General features: G+C 39.2%; 1 pseudogene; it reads right to left on the reverse strand.

The window, feature by feature from the left end:
* Nucleotides 1-1,503: 1,503 nt before the first annotated feature.
* Nucleotides 1,504-5,423, reverse strand: LOC134381653 (ELL-associated factor 1-like; annotated as a pseudogene).
* Nucleotides 5,424-6,754: the final 1,331 nt, after the last annotated feature.

The raw sequence follows: 6,754 nt of genomic DNA on the forward strand, positions 1-6,754 counted from the left end.
GCAATGGCTCCTTGCCCACATCTCCAGCTCACTGGGGTTACTATGTGGATGAAACAGTTGACTACATGGTGCAACTCTAACCAAAGCCGTCAACTTGAATCATCTATTTCCTTTCTAGGTCCAGACTGCTTCCCTCCACTAGCTGGGGAGGAAAAGTCCATCTGAGTGGAGGAATGAACATCAGTATTAATGTCTTGATGACCACTCAACCAAAGTAGATAAAAATTTCTCAGGTCATATGCATTTAAACTGTGGAAATGGTCTCCTACATACTAATTAAGGGACAATTCATCACACGTTCATTCAATGTGGAGCATTCACTAGTGTCCAGTTTCCTGCAACAACAGATTCATTTGGAAACTCCACACTGTAGAGGGCAATTGTGTGACTTTCTTCTAGTTGTGTATAAAAACTATGAATCAGTCTGGGAGTCAGGTACAAACAGTGGCACAATAGCATAACAGAATTACCTTACCAAAGAATGTGCTCCTTTCATACTGCAGAACTCCTGTCTGGATTCTGGGTTTGGGAAATGTATTGCTGGTTCATTTGTTCAGAGAGGTTTCTACAACATACCTCTCTTCCAATCCTACTTCCCCTGCTAATATCTCCTGAATGAAGAACACAGTGTGGGTCCACATAGAACTAAAAGCCCCAGTTTAGTTGGGTTACATGTAATAGCACAGTGGCTGCTGGTTTAATCTACTCATGCAGCCTCATGTACTTAGGTACTGTCTGGGTCTGAATTAAAGCTAGAAGTACCCAACACGTCTGTCTTCTGGAATTGAGTAAAAGCTCCAGTGTACATCTAAAGGTCCCATGTATAAGAATCTCTGATTCCAATAAACGAGGTTCAAGAGAGAGGAGCAGGGAGAAAAGCCTGGCCTGGGTCAGGGGACTGGCCACACACCAGCTGTGTGCTTCCCTTTCCCAGTTAGTCAGTGAGGGGGTTGAGCTAGCAGATGTCTAGGGGCCCACCCAGCTGACACTCATGGACTCTGTCTTGAAATCCACTTCTGCACAGGCTTGCCAGACTGGGTCAGACAAAACGTCCTCACCAATTTGTGTCAACAATTTAGAGTAGTTTTAACATATTTCTATGATGCAGTTTGAGGTTTCCGTCTCTCTCTTACCTGCGGACTACTTAGCCAAATTGATGACTGCTGAGAGTTAAAACTGAAGCACCCGCCTGGTGAAGACATGGTCTTTGAGTAACCTAGACCAGGGCACATTTGTCTGTGTTTCATCAACAATGTCAAACGAGTGGAAATGTAATTCTATTAGTTCTTCTACAGATCTACTTAGACTTTAAAACATGAGATTGTTAAAACATCACACAAGAAAATCCCCCATCACTACTAAGTTAAAGGCCTGAATATCTGAGTGCTCCAGCGCCTCAAACTCCCACAGCAGTCACTGATCCACAGTGTTTCCGTTTTGGCAATGAATTCCATGCTAAAGCAGGCTTGTCTTGCAGCATGTTTGTGCACCAAAAAGTAGATCTTAAAAGATCCAGTGCTTGTCACCACCGTCATGGCCAAACTCACTCAACTGCAAGTCACTCCTGAGGGTGTTCGCTAGCTAGTTACTCCCTTGTGGCCAGCTGGTTCTGCTGGCGATGGTGGGCCTGCTGGTGCAGGGCTGCTGGTGACCAGGATGTGGAGGACAGGCTGGGCCATTGTCCTCGCCTTTGCTACTGGAGCCGTCACCACCACTTTTCGAGGAGCTCTCAGAGTCCGAGGAGCTGCTCCCACTGCTGCTGTACATCTGCTCGGTGATGTCAACTCCGACCCTCAAGCTCTCTTTTGTTGTCATCCAGCTGAGGTTCTGGTGAGAGGGTATCCTTCAAAGCTGAAGTTTTGGATCCAACCGGGGCTTCGTTGGTGCTCTGAATGGCACAGGGGGTGGAGGTGATGGTGGCTGTGACGGCTGTGGGAGATGAGAGGGCGGCTGTTCCATGCAGGCCTGGATTTTACTGCTTCCCTCACTCTTTCTTTCTTTTTTTTTCTTTTTCTAAACTTTTTTATTGAAGCATAATTGATTGTACATATCTGTGGGGTACCACAGTGAATATCAATACCTGTGTGCAGTATGCGATGCTCAAATCAGGATAATTAGTATAGTCACAATGTAACCACTTTTCATGGCCCTTTATCAATTTCTCACTAACACCCCTTCCCCTCCCCCTTTCCCTCCTCTGGTGCCCTCAGTTCTATTCTCTTCTTTTCAAAGTTCAATGTATTGTGATTATTGTATTTTTCTTTCTTTCTTTTTTATTTTATTTGGTTTTTTTTTGTTTGTTTTTCAGTTCCCACTTATGAGTGAGGATGTGCAGTATTTCTCTTTTTGTGCCTGGCTTATTTCACTCAATGTAATTTTCTCTCAGTTCATCCAAGTTGCTGCAAAAGGCAGTATTTCATTCTTTTTTTATAGCCAAGTGGTATTCCATTGCATAAATATACCACATTTTCCTTATACAGTCATCTGTTGATGGATATTTAGGTTGGTTCCAACTCTTGGCTACTGTAAATAGAGTTGTGATAAACATGGGAATGCAGGTGTCCTTTCAACATGATGATTTCAATTCCTTTGGGTATATACCTGGCAGTGGGACTGCTGGATTGTATGGCAGTTCCATCTGTACTTGTTTGAGGAACCTCCATACAGTTTTCCTTAATAGCTGCACTAATTTACAGTCCCATCAACAATGTAGGAGAGTTCCACTTTCTCTGAATCCTTGCTAGCATTTGTTTTTCTCTTTTTGATAATAGCCAGGCTAATTCGGGTGAGATGATATCTTAGTGTGGTTTTTATTTGCATTTCCCTGATGCTTAGTGATGTTGAGCATTTTTTCATGTGACCATTGGCCATTTGTGTCTTCCTTTGAGAAAAGCCTGTTTGGCTTCTTTGCCCATTTTTTAATTGGTTTACTTATTTTTCTACTGTTAAGTTGTTTGAGTTGCTTGTATATTCTGGATATCAATCACTTGTCAGATGCATGGTTTGCAAATACTTTCTCCCGTTCTGTAGGTTGTCTTTTTGCTCTGTTGTTTCTTTTTCTTGACCTGAATGCTGCTACTGAATTTTTTCCAGCACATATTCACTAGTGTCATGATTAATAATAAGCACAAGGTCTTTCTGATAAGGCCATTTGTTCTTCTTGAACACAGTCATTGGTGGTGTGGACCCAGAGATATGTGGCAGTGTAATTGTGACTTCATCTCCTTTGCCAACCTGAAGCTCTCCTTCACAGGCAGTGTCCACAGATGTTTAAAATCATAGTGAATGGTGTGGAAGGAGGCCCACAAAACAAAACAAAAAACAAAATCTCAACCAAAATCTAATATGTTATACAAAAATAAACTCATGATGGAGTTAAATGTAAAATACAAAACTATAAAATGTTAAAAAAAAAAAAAAAAAAAGGGAAAATCTTTAGAATCTAGTACTAGGCAAAAAGTGCTGAGACTTTATACCAAAAGCACAATCCATAAAAGGAAAAATTGATAAATCCAGGCCTCATCAAAATTATTAACTTGGGCTCTGTGGAAGCCAAGTTTTCGTCCACTGTGAAGAGGATGCAAAGGTAAACTATAAACTAGGAGAAAATATTTACAAACAATGTATCCAACAAGGGACTTGTTTCTAGAAAATATAAAGAATTCTCAAAACTCAATGTTAAAAAAAACCCAACAATCCAACTAGAAAATGAACAAAAGCCATGAAGACACTTTCACTGAAGAGGTCATTTGGTTGGCAAGTAAGCATATGAAAAGATATTCAACATCACTTGCTGTTAGGGGAATCCAAACTAAGACCACAATGAGATGTTACTGCACACCAATCAGAATGACTAAAATAAGAAATAGTGACACCACCACATGCTGGCAAGGATATGGAAAAACTAGATCACTCCTACACTGTTGATGTGAATGTAAAATGGTACAGAAACTTTGAAAGTAGTTTGGTAATTTCTTATAAGGCTAAACATGCAAATGCCATATGACCTACCAATTGTATTCTTGCACAAATGAAACGGAAACCTGTACATGAATGTTCATAGCAGCATTCTGTACTAATGAAAAACTGGCAATCAGCCCAGATGTCTTTCAACAGGTGAATGATTAGACAAGTGGTGATCTGTGCATTTCATTGACTACTGCTCAGGCATCAAAAGAAACAAACTATTGATGTAAGCAATAACTTGGATGAATCTTCAGGGAATTATGCTAAGTGAAAAAGTCAGTCTTAAAAGGTTACATACTGTCTGGTTCCAGTTATGTGACACTTTTTAAATAACAAAATCTTAGAAATGGAGACTGGATTAGTGGTTGCCAGGGGTTATAGATGGGGGAGGGGAGAGATGAGTGCTGTAACAAAAAGGCAAAAGGTGGGATTCTTGTGGTGATGGACACATGAAGCTACATGTGTGATAAAATTGTGTGGAACTAAATATATACACACAAATATTTACATGTTAAACTGAGGGAATATGAATAAGATAGGTGGACTGTATCAATGTCAATATCCTGATTGTGATATTATACTGTAATTTTGGAAATGGGGGAAACTAGTAGAAAGTATTCTCTGTATTATTTCTTACCACTGCATGTGATTGTACAATTATCTCAATAAGAATTCAATTTAAAGTGCCTTACTAAATAGTCTATATGTCTTCAGTTTTTCTCTCAAAATTCTATTCTATATCTTTTACTTGACTTCTTGCACACAATTACAATATAAACTTAATTTGTGGATTATTTCTGAAAGAGGAAAGAAGATAGTAAGATGGATAAATGTGCTCCCAACTAATCAACAGCAAACAAACAATTCTTAGTTCTGGTGTTTTTTCAGCTGAGTCAGTCATATTAAGAATGATCTTGTTTAATTAAAGAAGAAGAGTTGCAAAGAAGACACTTGCCCTGGAGGCGGTCAGGTAGCACTTTTTTGATAATGAAGTGGTGAAGACTTTTTGTTCTTAGAATTCATATTTTGCATGGCATCATAGAATTCAAGGGAGATTTCTTCCCAAGTCTATCTGTTCTATCTTCCTACCATTGCAAAATTGTTCTCTATGCTGCACTTGTAATAAATGATGATTACTATTATTAATACTAATAGCCCCAACAACATTATCTAGTGTAATGGCTTCAGTGATTACACTAAGTTTGATAGGAATTATCTTCCTGAGCTCATTCTAAAATTTCTTCTTGCTCAACATATCTTGTTATTTCTATTTATTTGTCCCTTAAAATACCTACTTATTATTTCCTCTGTAATTATAGCTCACTGGGATGAGGCTCTTTCATTTTGGTTTCCTCTTCGCTGCCTGGAGCATTGTGGGCATGCAGTAAATGCTGTTTCACTTTTGATGTTGACTCCTTCAAATGGAGACAGGTGGCTTCACAAGTTACGACAGTCATTGCATCAACCAGGATTAATTTGATAATTTATTTCAAGCTCATTGTAACATTGACTCTTCTCACAATACCTTGATTTATGAAAGATTAGTGCTGATAACCTAGACTTATTCATTCCTTTAAAACTTCAAGAATCCAACCCCAAATGCTCATTTTTTGTGACTACATTGTTTACAGTAATATTTAGTTTTAAAAATATGTAAGATAAGGACCGACTGGTTAGCTCAGTTGATTAGAGCATGGTGCTAGTAACACCGAAAGTTTGATTCTGTACCGGCTAGAGGACAGCACAAATAAATAAATAAATAAATAAATAATAAAAAGATGTAAGGTCATGATAAGGTTGACATTTGTCAATTAAATATTGATAAATATTGATATTACTATTTTCAGGTTTATTGTTATTATATAATCCAGATCCATAGCCAGGTTAGCATGTGAATTGGTGAATTTACAAACTCTTAAGCAGAAGAATAAAGTGTACAAAAAAAACTAAGCAGCATTGGATCATCTTCTGCTTTGCTGTTTTCAAATAAGAAAGTGAGTAAGAGAGACAAACTAACCTAAGCAACTTCAAAAATTGTATCCAAATTATAATAGCATGACGGGTTAAATAAACTAGATGTTGTGGCCTGAAAGGACCGTCTTTTCTACAGAGTCTGTCCAAACAGTGAGCTCAATCAAAATGTTTTGTCCATTGAAATGGACTCACAGACCAAAAGTACACACAGCTCTGTTGTTGAACGCAAATCCAAGATGATGAGGATGACAAGTCAGTAAACAAATCTACTGCAAATACAGTTTATGTGGACCAGTGTCTTCTCTGAATGTCAACCAGCATGGAAAAACTGTTACACTCTGACTTGAGATATTTAGCACCTTATCTGCAGGAAGCACCACTCGCCCCAGAGGAAGAAACCTCAGAACACTCACACGAGAGAGAGGTCCGGTAAGAGGCAGTGAGAACTGGATCTGAGTCTCAGAAGTACTTACTCACAACAAGTGTGGCTTCACAACCAGGGAGATTCCAGGGTGGGAAGGGTGCTTTCTGTTCTGCCATGTAGCCAACCTCTTGGCCCAGAATCGCACACCCAAACTTGGTACAATTTCTCCAGACCAACCAAATAATATGCCCAAGCTTGGACAAAGTATGGGGGAACACCAAAAAATTTTATAAAAGGAATAATGCTTTACCCAAAGGGACAAGGGATAGTGGCGTAATGTGGGGTGAAGGCGGTCAAGGTTAATCCAACACAGAGGCTGTGGCTTGGAGCTGGAAAATTGATGCAGAACAAGGATTCCTGACCATGATTCCTGCTCCCTAAAGTAACTTA

This window comes from Cynocephalus volans, chromosome 7 (assembly GCF_027409185.1).
Source record: "Cynocephalus volans isolate mCynVol1 chromosome 7, mCynVol1.pri, whole genome shotgun sequence".
NCBI classification, from domain to species: domain Eukaryota; kingdom Metazoa; phylum Chordata; class Mammalia; order Dermoptera; family Cynocephalidae; genus Cynocephalus; species Cynocephalus volans.